The sequence below is a fragment of the Lynx rufus genome, unplaced genomic scaffold, assembly GCF_022079265.1.
Source record: "Lynx rufus isolate CCGP_SWC_20201006 ecotype Redwood Valley unplaced genomic scaffold, mLynRuf1.p SCAF_6, whole genome shotgun sequence".
Classification (NCBI taxonomy): Eukaryota; Metazoa; Chordata; class Mammalia; order Carnivora; family Felidae; genus Lynx; species Lynx rufus.
In genome coordinates this window covers 115,278,035-115,291,673 of record NW_025814878.1, presented here as the reverse complement: position 1 = coordinate 115,291,673, position 13,639 = coordinate 115,278,035, and positions in this window count along the sequence as shown.

Genomic DNA, 13,639 nt, shown 5'->3' with positions numbered 1-13,639 from the left:
AATAAAGCAACATGTAGGCGGAGGAGGTAAAGTTTGAGGTATTAGGAGGGTCCTGAGAAGCCCTGCTGAGAGACGGGTTCCTTTGTTTCCTATTTGTTCCGTTATTCATGGAGCACTGGTGTATGCAGTGAGGACAATGAACCGACCAGACGCCACCCCTCCTTGCCCACATGGAGTTGAATTCCAGCAGGAAGTAGGCAGGCAGACAGAGCAAAGAGTCCTTCTCCAAGAAGGACAGAGATGGCCCCATCATTGGTTAAGGGCTCCCATTCAAAATGGCTTTTTGCCAGACTCTCCTCAGTGACCAGGACTATCTTAGCAGGAGTGCCAAATCAGAGGTGGACGAGGAGTAGGACCAGCCTCTGGACAGCTGGAGGCATAGGAGCCCAGGTTCCCACTGGGTGCCCTGAGACATCAGTCTTGATTCTTCTGCCCACTTCTGTATCTCCAGGGCCATCTTCTCCATTCTGGGCACCTGGATGGACCACTCCCCTGAGGATTTTTTCCAACCTGCAGAATTTCCCTGCCTGAAGATGCTGCTGGCATATGTGGGGCTTAACATGCTGGGCTCACACCTGGAGCACCATACCTCTGTTTTCCTCTCATAGCTGGGACACATGGAGCCCAATGAGCCAGAGGTTGAGGGTGAGGAGAACTCAGGGTGGGCGATGTGAGCATGTGGAGGGGACAGGGTAGGCCACACAGAACAAGTATCCTTAAGCTGTGTTTGGCTCAGGAGCCGTGAGGAGTCTCAGATAACTGTCCCCATGGTCTGCCATCTGGGGAGACTTCCTGGGGGTGGGTTCTTGGACTCAGAAGACATTGACTGGTGGGAGAGGTTTCCTTTATTTGGAAGAGACATGGAAAGGCAATCATGGTGATGATACTTTCTCTTCTTGAAGCTATAGCACCCGTTCCGGAGCAGGATCCAGAACCAACTCAAGAGCTAGCCCAGCTCCCACTGTGGTGCCTGCTGCAGCTTCAGAGCCCGAGGTGGCTGAAGCCATCACTCCTGCTGGAGCTCAGCAATTAGGAAAAGCAGTGACCCTCCCTGCAGTGTGAGAGCCAGTGCAGGTGGTAGTTATAGCTCTGATTCACTGTCAGGAGCTGGAAGAACCACCTGCACCTTTGGCAGCCCTGGAGCATGAGCAGGCTCCAGCCCCAGCTACTGGGGTTCCGGAAGGACTAGAACAACCACTTGCTACAGCTGAACAACCAGCCTCAGCTCCCAAGTAGTGGCTCATGTCGGCTGCAGCCCCAAAGGATGGCTTCCCCTCCCCTGTCGTTGCTTTTTTTTTTTTTTTTTTAATTTTTGTGTTTTTTATTCAGATATGGAATGGCTTAGTGTATTTTGTTTTATAAGTAACGTATAAATTGACTTCAAGTAAAGTTTGACTCTGATCCTTTTAAATTGGACGTTGAAGTGTCATTAAGTAGTTTGACAATGTTATACAACCATGACCACTAGGTACTGCTAGAACACTTCCATCACAGAGACACCTGTGCTACTGATCGGTCACTGCTCATTCCCTCACCCCAATCCCTGGAACCACTGATCTCTCTGTTTCTGTTGCTTTACCTCTTCTGGGATTTTCATGTGCATGGAATCATTCAACATGGCCTTTTGTGTCTGGCTACATAACATGACGGTGATTAATAATTCTTGAAATTTTATTTATTTATTTATTTATTTATTTATTTATTTATTTTTTTTTATATGAAGTTTATTGACAAATTGGTTTCCATACAACACCCAGTGCTCATCCCAAAAGGTGCCCTCCTCAATACCCATCACCCACCCGCCCCTCCCTCCCACCCCCCATCAACCCTCAGTTTGTTCTCAGTTTTTAACAGTCTCTTATGCTTTGGCTCTCTCCCACTCTAACGTCCTTTTTTTTTTTTTTTTCCTTCCCCTCCCCCATGGGTTCCTGTTAAGTTTCTCAGGATCCACATAAGAGTGAAACCATATGGTATCTGTCTTTCTCTGTATGGCTTATTTCACTTAGCATCACACTCTCCAGTTCCATCCACGTTGCTACAAAAGGCCATATTTCATTTTTTCTCATTGCCACGTAGTATTCCATTGTGTATATAAACCACAATTTCTTTATCCATTCATCAGTTGATGGACATTTAGGCTCTTTCCATAATTTGGCTATTGTTGAGAGTGCTGCTATAAACATTGGGGTACAAGTGCCCCTATGCATCAGTACTCCTGTATCCCTTGGGTAGATTCCTAGCAGTGCTATTGCTGGGTCATAGGGTAGGTCTATTTTTAATTTTCTGAGGAACCTCCACACTGCTTTCCAGAGCGGCTGCACCAATTTGCATTCCCACCAACAGTGCAAGAGGGTTCCCGTTTCTCCACATCCTCTCCAGCATCTATAGTCTCCTGATTTGTTCATTTTGGCCACTCTGACTGGCGTGAGGTGATACCTGAGTGTGGTTTTGATTTGTATTTCCCTGATAAGGAGCGACGCTGAACATCTTTTCATGTGCCTGTTGGCCATCTGGATGTCTTCTTTAGAGAAGTGTCTATTCATGTTTTCTGCCCATTTCTTCACTGGGTTCTTTGTTTTTCGGGTGTGGAGTTTGGTGAGCTCTTTATAGATTTTAGATACTAGCCCTTTGTCCGATATGTCATTTGCAAATATCTTTTCCCATTCCGTTGGTTGCCTTTTAGTTTTGTTGGTTGTTTCCTTTGCTGTGCAGAAGCTTTTTATCTTCATAAGGTCCCAGTAATTCACTTTTGCTTTTAATTCCCTTGCCTTTGGGGATGTGTCGAGTAAGAGATTGCTACGGCTGAGGTCAGAGAGGTCTTTTCCTGCTTTCTCCTCTAAGGTTCTGATGGTTTCCTGTCTCACATTTAGGTCCTTTATCCATTTTGAGTTTATTTTTGTAAATGGTGTGAGAAAGTGGTCTAGTTTCAACCTTCTGCATGTTGCTGTCCAGTTCTCCCAGCACCATTTGTTAAAGAGGCTGTCTTTTTTCCATTGGATGTTCTTTCCTGCTTTGTCAAAGATGAGTTGGCCATATGTTTGTGGGTCTAGTTCTGGGGTTTCTATTCTATTCCATTGGTCTGTGTGTCTGTTTTTGTGCCAATACCATGCTGTCTTGATGATGACAGCTTTGTAGTAGAGGCTGAAGTCTGGGATTGTGATGCCTCCTGCTTTGGTCTTCTTCTTCAAAATTCCTTTGGCTATTCGGGGCCTTTTGTGGTTCCATATGAATTTTAGGATTGCTTGTTCTAGTTTCGAGAAGAATGCTGGTGCAATTTTGATTGGGATTGCATTGAATGTGTAGATAGCTTTGGGTAGTATTGACATTTTGACAATATTTATTTTTCCAATCCATGAGCAGGGAATGTCTTTCCATTTCTTTAAATCTTCTTCAATTGCCTTCATAAGCTTTCTATAGTTTTCAGCATACAGATCCTTTACATCTTTGGTTAGATTTATTCCTAGGTATTTTATGCTTCTTGGTGCAATTGTGAATGGGATCAGTTTCTTTATTTGTCTTTCTGTTGCTTCATTGTTAGTGTATAAGAATGCAACTGATTTCTGTACATTGATTTTGTATCCTGCAACTTTGCTGAATTCATGTATCAGTTCTAGCAGACTTTTGGTGGAGTCTATCGGATTTTCCATGTATAATATCATGTCATCTGCAAAAAGCGAAAGCTTGACTTCATCTTTGCCAATTTTGATGCCTTTGATTTCCTTTTGTTGTCTGATTGCTGATGCTAGCACTTCCAGCACTATGTTAAACAACAACGGTGAGAGTGGGCATCCCTGTCGTGTTCCTGATCTCAGGGAAAAAGCTCTCAGTTTTTCCCCGTTGAGGATGATGTTAGCTGTGGGCTTTTCATAAATGGGTTTTATGATCTTTAAGTATGTTCCTTCTATCCCGACTTTCTCAAGGGTTTTTATTAAGAAAGGGTGCTGGATTTTGTCAAAGGCCTTTTCTGCATCGATTGACAGGATCATATGGTTCTTCTCTTTTTTTTTGTTAATGTGATGTATCACGTTGATTGATTTGCGAATGTTGAACCAGCCCTGCATCCCAGGAATGAATCCCACTTGATCATGGTGAATAATTCTTTTTATATGCTGTTGAATTCGATTTGCTAGTATCTTATTGAGAATTTTTGCATCCATATTCATCAGGGATATTGGCCTGTAGTTCTCTTTTTTTACTGGGTCTCTGTCTGGTTTAGGAATCAAAGTAATACTGGCTTCATAGAATGAGTCTGGAAGTTTTCCTTCCCTTTCTATTTCTTGGAATAGCTTGAGAAGGATAGGTATTATCTCTGCTTTAAACGTCTGGTAGAACTCCCCTGGGAAGCCATCTGGTCCTGGACTCTTATTTGTTGGGAGATTTTTGATAACCGATTCAATTTCTTCACTGGTTATGGGTCTGTTCAAGTTTTCTATTTCCTCCTGATTGAGTTTTGGAAGAGTGTGGGTGTTCAGGAATTTGTCCATTTCTTCCAGGTTGTCCAATTTGTTGGCATATAATTTTTCATAGTATTCCCTGATAATTGTTTGTATCTCTGAGGGATTGGTTGTAATCATTCCATTTTCATTCATGATTTTATCTATTTGGGTCATCTCCCTTTTCTTTTTGAGAAGCCTGGCTAGAGGTTTGTCAATTTTGTTTATTTTTTCAAAAAACCAACTCTTGGTTTCGTTGATCTGCTCTACAGTTTTTTTAGATTCTATATTGTTTATTTCTGCTCTGATCTTTATTATTTCTCTTCTTCTGCTGGGTTTAGGCTGCCTTTGCTGTTCTGCTTCTAGTTCCTTTAGGTGTGCTGTTAGATTTTGTATTTGGGATTTTTCTTGTTTCTTGAGATAGGCCTGGATTGCAATGTATTTTCCTCTCAGGACTGCCTTCGCTGCGTCCCACAGCGTTTGGATTGTTGCATTTTCATTTTCGTTTGTTTCCATATATTTTTTGATTTCTTCTCTAATTGCCTGGTTGACCCACTCATTCGTTAGTAGGGTGTTCTTTAACCTCCATGCTTTTGGAGGTTTTCCAGATTTTTTCCTGTGGTTGATTTCAAGCTTCATAGCATTGTGGTCTGAAAGTATGCATGGTATAATTTCAATTCTTGTAAACTTATGAAGGGCTGTTTTGTGACCCAGTATATGATCTATCTTGGAGAATGTTCCATGTGCACTCGAGAAGAAAGTGTATTCTGTTGCTTTGGGATGCAGAGTTCTAAATATATCTGTCAAGTCCATCTGATCCAGTGTCTCATTCAGGGCCCTTGTTTCTTTATTGACCGTGTGTCTAGATGATCTATCCATTTCTGTAAGTGGGGTGTTAAAGTCCCCAGCAATTACCACATTCTTATCAATAAGGTTGCTTCTGTTTATGAGTAATTGTTTTATATATTTGGGGGCTCCGGTATTCGGCGCATAGACATTTATAATTGTTAGCTCTTCCTGATGGATAGACCCTGTAACTATTATATAATGTCCTTCTTCATCTCTTGTTACAGCCTTTAATTTAAAGTCTAGTTTGTCTGATATAAGTATGGCTACTCCAGCTTTCTTCTGGCTTCCAGTAGCATGATAAATAGTTCTCCATCCCCTCACTCTGAATCTAAAGGTGTCCTCAGGTCTAAAATGAGTCTCTTGTAGACAGCAAATAGATGGGTCTTGTTTTTTTTATCCATTCTGATACCCTATGTCTTTTGGTTGGCGCATTTAATCCATTTACATTCAGTGTTATTATAGAAAGATACGGGTTTAGAGTCATTGTGATGTCTGTATGTTTTATGCTTGTAGTGATGTCTCTGGTACTTTGTCTCACAGGGTCCCCCTTAGGATCTCTTGTAGGGCTGGTTTAGTGGTGACAAATTCCTTCAGTTTTTGTTTGTTTGGGAAGACCTTTATCTCTCCTTCTATTCTAAATGACAGACTTGCTGGATAAAGGATTCTCGGCTGCATATTTTTGCTGTCTAGCACCCTGAAAATCTCGTGCCAATTCTTTCTGGCCTGCCAAGTTTCAAAAGAGAGATCAGTCACGAGTCTTATAGGTCTCCCTTTATATGTGAGGGCACGTTTATCCCTTGCTGCTTTCAGAATTTTCTCTTTATCCTTGTATTTTGCCAGTTTCACTATGATATGGCGTGCAGAAGATCGATTCAAGTTACGTCTGAAGGGAGTTCTCTGTGCCTCTTGGATTTCAATGCCTTTTTCCTTCCCCAGTTCAGGGAAGTTCTCAGCTATAATTTCTTCAAGTACCCCTTCAGCACCTTTCCCTCTCTCTTCCTCCTCTGGGATACCAATTATGCGTATATTATTTCTTTTTAGTGTATCACTTAGTTCTCTAATTTTCCCCTCATACTCCTGGATTTTTTTATCTCTCTTTTTCTCAGCTTCCTCTTTTTCCATAACTTTATCTTCTAGTTCACCTATTCTCTCCTCTGCCTCTTCCATCCGAGCCGTGGTGGTTTGCATTTTGTTTTGCATTTCCTTTAAAGCGTTTTTCAGCTCCTCGTGACTGTTCCTTAGTCCCTTGATCTCTGTAGCAAGAGATTCTCTGCTGTCTTGTATGCTGTTTTCCAGCCCAGCGATTAATTTTATGACTATTATTCTAAATTCACTTTCTGTTATATTATTTAAATCCTTTTTGATCAGCTCATTAGCTGTTGTTATTTCCTGGAGATTCTTCTGAGGGGAATTCTTCCGTTTGGTCATTTTGGATAGTCCCTGGTGTGATGAGGGCCTGCAGGGCACTTCCCCTGTGCTGTGGTGTATAACTGGAGTTGGTGGGCGGGGCCGCAGTCAGTCCTGATGTCTGCCCCCAGCCCACCGCTGGAGCCACAGTCAGACTGGTGTGTGCCTTCTCTTCCCCTCTCCTAGGGGCGGGATTCACTGTGGGGTGGCGTGGCCCGTCTGGGCTACTTGCACACTGCCAGGCTTGTGATGCTGGGGATCTGGCGTATTAGCTGGGGTGGGAAGGCAAGGTGCACGGCGGCAGGGGGGGCAGGCTTAGCTCGCTTCTCCTTAGGTGATCCACTTCAGGAGGGGCCCTGTGGCAGCCGGAGGGAGTCAGATGGCTGCCGGAGGTTTGGCTCCGCAGAAGCACAGAGTTGGGTGTTCGCGCGGAGCGAGCAATTTCCCTGGCCGGAGCCGGTTCCCTTTGGGATTTTGGCTGGGGGATGGGCGGGGGAGATGGCGCTGGCTAGCGCCTTTGTTCCCCGCCAAACTGAGCTCTGTCGTCCGGGGGCTCCACAGCTCACCCTCCCTTTGTCCTCCAGCCTTCCCGCTTTCCGAGCAGAGCTGTTAACTTATGACCTCCCAGACGCTAAGTCGCGCTTGCTGTCGGAACACAGTCCGTCAGGCCCCTCCGCTTTTGCAAGCCGGACTCGGGGGCTCTGCTTGGCCGGTGAGCCGCCCCTCCGCCCCGGCTCCCTCCCGCCAGTCCGTGGAGCGCGCACCGCCTCGCCGCCCTTCCTACCCTCTTCCGTGGGCCTCTCGTCTGCACTTGGGTCCGGTGACTCCGTTCTGCTAATCCTCTGGCGGTTTTCTGGGTTATTTAGGCAGGTGTAGGTGGAATCTAAGTGATCAGCAGGACGCGCGGTGAGCCCAGCGTCCTCCTACGCCGCCATCTTCCCAGAATCCAATTCTTGAAATTTTTAATGAAAATAACATTTTTATTACAAAGGAATATCCCCCAAAGAACATAGATTACGTGAAGCCCCAAAATGAACTATCTTCTTTATGTGGGATAGGGACACCTTGTGTAAGTAAGTTTGACTCGAGAGCCACAAACCACAAGAGAAATGTCTGGACCAGTAAAATACCTGTAAACTCTTTTATTTTCCCGGACAGGCCATGTTTAAATTAGGCTACTGGACATAGTATAAAAATACCACAATAAAATATTAAATCTTCCCATTTATTACCAATATTTTAGGTAATCAAGTATATTATTGAAGGTTTTAGATGAGTTGTTTATTTAGTAAAATAATAATTTAAGTAATGAAGATAGGTGCAGGGTGGCTCAGTTGAGCGTCCAATTCTCGATATCAGCTCAGGTCATGATCTCACAGTTCATGGGACTGAGCCCCCAGTCAGTGTCTGTGCTGACAGTTTGGAGCCCTGCACAGGATTCTCTCTCCCTCTTTCTGCCCTTTCCCCACTGGTGTTTACTCTTTTTCTTTCTCTCTTTCTTTCTTTCAAAATAAACATTAAAAAATAACAAATAAATGTATATGAAGAAAAAAGACACACTCCTAACAACAAATAATTGCCCATAACAAATGGTTTCCCTGTTTCCGGTCCTTTCTCTCTGTAGCATGTGTGTGTGTGTGTGTGTGTGTGTGTGTGTGTGCCTGTGAATGTGTGTTGGGTTGGGGCGTGGAGGGTTCCAGGACTATGCTCTTATACTACCTAATGTCTCCACAGTGGACAGGCACAGTCATTCCTGTCCCCTGTGCATTCTCAGTGGCCACACATCATCATTTATTCAGTGTCTCCAGCTGTTGAATAATTGGGCCAATTCCAGTTTTTTGACTTGCATAATTGTAGTGAATGGTATATCTGTGCCATAAATCTCTCTTTCTTTAGGACTGATCCCTATAAGCACAATTCCTGGAACATAATTTATATACTTTCTTGAGGTATTGGTTACAGTTTCCAATAGCTACAGTCTCTTTATTAAGTTGGGGCCTTATTTGGGAAAGGAGGGACCCCAGAGACTGAGTGGATACCTGAAGAATTAGGAGGACAAGCCAGGATTGAGCCCATGAGAGTACCTAGGAGTGACCCACAGAGCAGGGAAGAGCCCAAATCCCCCTCATGTGACCACCCTGACAGCATCCCTGTCCTATACCCTGGAACACACCTCATCCAGGCCCCGTCCTGTGATGCACCCCAGCCACTTTGTCCCTCCTGTTTCATAACTCAGCTTCTAAGTAGAGCAGCTGGGCCCTGCTTTCAGGCTAGTGGAAGATGCAGCCTGGGCCACTGCTGTCTGTTTGCTGGCCCTCCTCCCTGGCTGGGCCTGTTCCTCTCAGGAAAGAACCTGTAAGTGCAGGTCAGGTCATTGAGTTATAGACCATCAGTAGGAAATGTAGTTGAATGTATTCATCCAGATGTAGTTTTATTGGCAACAGCAAAACCACTTGAACTTCTGTGAGCAAGGGAGACCTTTACAAATCACATTAAGTGCCCATGGAAGCTGCAGGATAGATACAGCCTCAGCCAGGGGTTTTGGCACTGGGTATACCCCTCAACACCCCTCAGGCTCCTCCGGCAGTGACCCCCTGCACCTGCTAGCCCCAACCTTGGAATCCCTCAAGTTCAATTTTTGTGAGAGAGGAGGCTGTGCTTCCTGTTTAAGATACCATGTGAGGAGAAGGGGGGGTTCCTCTTCTCCCATAAAGTCAACTCAGGGAGAGTCCACTTGATCTGAAGCAGTAAGAGAGGCCATGGGCAGCAACCTATGTCTTCTCTGCCGCAAGATGGGGCTCCCCAGACAGAGAAGATAGATCCTCAGAAGGAGGAAACTTGGGGATCTCCCTGCAGGAAGAGAGAGAAACACCATTGAATGGGGAGCAGGTAAGAGAGGAGAGTCGTGAGGACTAAGGGGGAAAGGCTGCCATGAGCTGGGTTACTGCCATATTGGTCAGGGGCACAGGCTCTGTGTTGGTTTGTTGGAAGTGGCCAGGCTTCATCCTACTGATGTTTCCATCAAAACCCAAATTCACCTCTAGAAAATATTTTCAATACTAAGCACCAAAAGGCACTGGGATCCTGGCATCCAATGAGGCCCAAGATGCTGTGCACCACTGATTGCACAGAAGGGGTGGGGAAGGCAGGTGCCATGGGGCTGAGGGCAGCTCGCTTTGGCTGCTTAGGAGGGAAAGAGCTCCTTCAGTGAGCACTACAACATTTGGCCCAAAGAGGAGCTGACAGTTCCGGGAACTCCAGAGCACAGATCTCAACACTTGGGATTATGTCCAGAGACCCAAGCTGTGGGTGATGTCCAGTCCTAGGGCTGGCCTGGGTGTGATGGGTGAGCAACAGTGCTGTGGGAGCCCAACTGAGGGACACTCCACCCACACTGGAGGTGATAAAAGGCTTTCTGGAGGGACAGTTGAGTCAGAGGGAGCAGGGCGTGCCAGGCAGAGGGGACAGAGAATGCAGAGGCTGAGTTCATGGCAGCAGTGGGCTCACAGTGGAGTAACATGTACAGGTACAGCTAAGGATTATTGAGTGTCTTTTTGGTACAGGAATCATGTCACTAAGTCACCATAACAATTCCATGAGGAAGGTAGAAATGCTGTCCCTCTTTGATTAATGAGGGAACTCTCCCCTTCTATGTCCCCCAGACAGGCAGAGGCAGGATTTGAATTCAGTGCTTGTCACCCCTGTGGGGCCTACCTGACAAGAAGGCTGCAATCAGATGCCGCAGAAGAGACATCTCAGCCCTGAAGCTACATGAACCTTTGTTCCTGGTGCCCAGGGAGAAACCTCCTCTTTCTCAGATAAAGGCTGGCTGCCATTCCTGGCCAACAAGACAAGCCCCAGTCATAAGGGCAGGCAACACTGCCCCCTCAGTTCAGTGAGGTCTTCAGGCCTAGAGATTGGATATGGAGGATTTGCAGACCTCTGGGTTCCTGGGTGGAGCAGTGTGGACGGACACAGGGTCCAAAGGCAGAGAGACAGCAGTTCTAGCCCCTGCTCAGCCTCTTTGTAGTTGAGTGACCCCAGGGGTTCCTATGAGCCTCATGACCCCATCTCTGAAATGGAGAAAGAACTGATGTTGCTAAGTGGGTTGTCAGACGAATCACTTGAGAAATGATTCGTACGATTCTTGCCTGGTGCCTGGAGCACATGAAGAGCCAAGTGGAAAGGCAATCATGTTGGTGACCATTTATCCACATATCTGTTTTTCCTCTTTTTGATTTTGGTATCATCCTTAAGAAACAGATGCCAAAATAAGGTCAGGAAGACTTGTTCTTATGCTTTCTTCTCAGAGTTTTAGTTTTATCTCTTAAATTTAGGTCTTTGATCACTGTGGGTTCATTTTCTATGTTATGTTAGGTGAACGTCCACCTTCATTCAGTCATTCATAATTTTATGTGTCTGTATGTGTAAGAAGGGACATCTTCTAGTCAGCGTATTACTTTAAGTTGTTACTTGTATAGCATTTTCAATAGATCCCACGGAAACTAGAGCATAAAAGCGAATAAGTAATCCTTAAAGCAACTGGTGAAGACTGTGAACTAAGTCCTGAAGGAGATTAATTTGGATCTTCTGTTGAAGTGGAGCAGTGTCCTTGTCAAGAGCAGCCAAACACCGCCCTCTGGTGGTCACAAGAGACATTGCCGGAATACTGCTGGGCTCTCCCATCTGTCTGCAAAGGAAGCCACATGCAAACTTAGACGTCTTCACAGGATTCCAGGTAGATCAGAAACACTTCTGTAAAATTCAGTGTTTTGGGGGGGGGGGTGCCTTGCAGGAAACCTATGAGAAAATAAGCCTCTTCCCAAGTGCATTATTTCGAGAAGTATTCATTGAAGAGTTGAGTCAGGCACTGGGTTCCAGGACAGAAAAAAGAGACAAGGTGGCTATCTCTCAAGACGCACAGAGTGTGGGGTGGGAAAGTGTTGGGAAGAACCGGTCTATGTCACAGCTCTATATGTCTGGTTTAAAGAAAACAGTATATCAAAACAAACCATATTAATGGACTCATTTGATTATATTAACAACAAAAGATTTTAGAAAATTTGAAAACTATCACTCCATATGTCTGTGTTCTCATCCAAGTTAGATGACATCATCCTATATTCCCAGTTACCTTTTCACTTATTAGGAGTGCATGATATGCCATATAGAAACCTAAATAACCCCACAAAAATGCTCTTAGAACTAGTAAATGAATTCAGCAAAGTTTAAGAACAGAAATTCAATACATAAAAATGTGTTGAATTTCTATACATGAATAAGAAACTAGCAGAGAGAGAAATCAAGAAAATAATTTACAGTCTCTCAAAAAGAATAAAATACTTAGGAATAAATTTAAACAAGAAGATGAAAGACCTGTATACCGAAATCCATAACTCATTGGTGAACGAATTACAAGAAGCAGAAATAAGTGGAAAGACGTTCCATGCTAATGGATCCCAAGAGTTAACATTGTCAAAATGCCCACAGTGCTTAAAGCAGTCTGCACATTCAGTGCAAGCCCTATCAAAATTTAAGAACATGTCCAAAAATAGAATGTGAAAAGAATATTCCTAATGTGAATAGAACCACAAATGGCCCCGAATAGCCAAAGCCATCTTGAGAAGGAAGAACAAAGCTGGAGGCATCATGTTTTCTGCTTTCAAACTCTATCACAAAGCTATAGTAATCAAAACAGTATGGCATTGGTATAAAAGTAGACACCTAGATCAATGGAACAGAAACAGAAAGCCCAAAAAGAAACCCACACATATGTAGCCAGTTAATTTACAACAAAAGAGCCAAGGATGTAACATGGACAAAAAGCAGTCTCCTCAATAGGTGGTGTTGGAAACACTGGGCAGCCACAAGCAAAGGAATGCAACCGGACACCTATCTAACACCATACACAAAAACTAAGTCAAGATGTATTCCAGACTTAAACATAAGAGCTAAAACCATAAAACTCCTGGATGAAACTGGGGGCAGAACGTTTTTGATCTCAGTCTTGACACTGAGTTTTTGGATTTGACACCAGAAGTAAAAGCTACAAAGCAAAAACAAACAAGTGGGACTACATCAAACCAAAAAGCGTCTGCACAACAAAGGAAATCATCAACAGAATGAAAAGGCAACATACTGAATGGGAGAAAACATCTGCAAGCTACATATCCGGTGAGGGGTTAATATCCAAAATATATAAAGAACTCATACAACTCAATAACACAAAAGCAAATAGCAATTACAAAATGGGCAGAGTTCTGAATAGATATTTTTCCAAAGGAGATATACAGATGGCCAAGAATTACATGAAGAGATGTTCAAGATCACTCCTCGCTAGAGAAATGCAAATCAAAACCCAAAGAGATATCACCTATCACCTGTCAGAATGGCTGTAATAAAAAAGACAAGAAATAACAAGGATTGGCAAAAATGGGGAGGAAAGGGCAACAATGTGCTCTGTTGGTGTGATTGTAAATTGGTGCAGTGACTATGGAAAACAATAGAAAGGTTTCTCAAAAAACTCAAATAGAGCAACCATCATCACCCAGCAATTCCCCTCCTAGGTATTAATCAAAGAAAGTGAAATTACTAAACTCGTAAAGATACCTGCACACCTGTATTATTGCCGCATTATTTATAATAGCCAGGAGGGCATTATGCTAAGTGAAATAAATGAGAAAGAGAAAGACATATACCAAATTATCTCACATATATGTGGAATCTGAAACAAAAAACAAGAAAACAAAATACCACCCCCCGCAACATAGTAACCCAAACTCATAAATACAGAGAAGATATAGATGATTGCCAAAGTGAGGGGCAAGAAGTAGGCAAAGTAGGTAAAAGGGGTCAAAAGATATAAACTAATAATAATACTATTTTTATTGTTTTAAATTTACATCGAATTTAGTTAGCATATAGTGCAACAGTGATTTCAGAAGTAGATT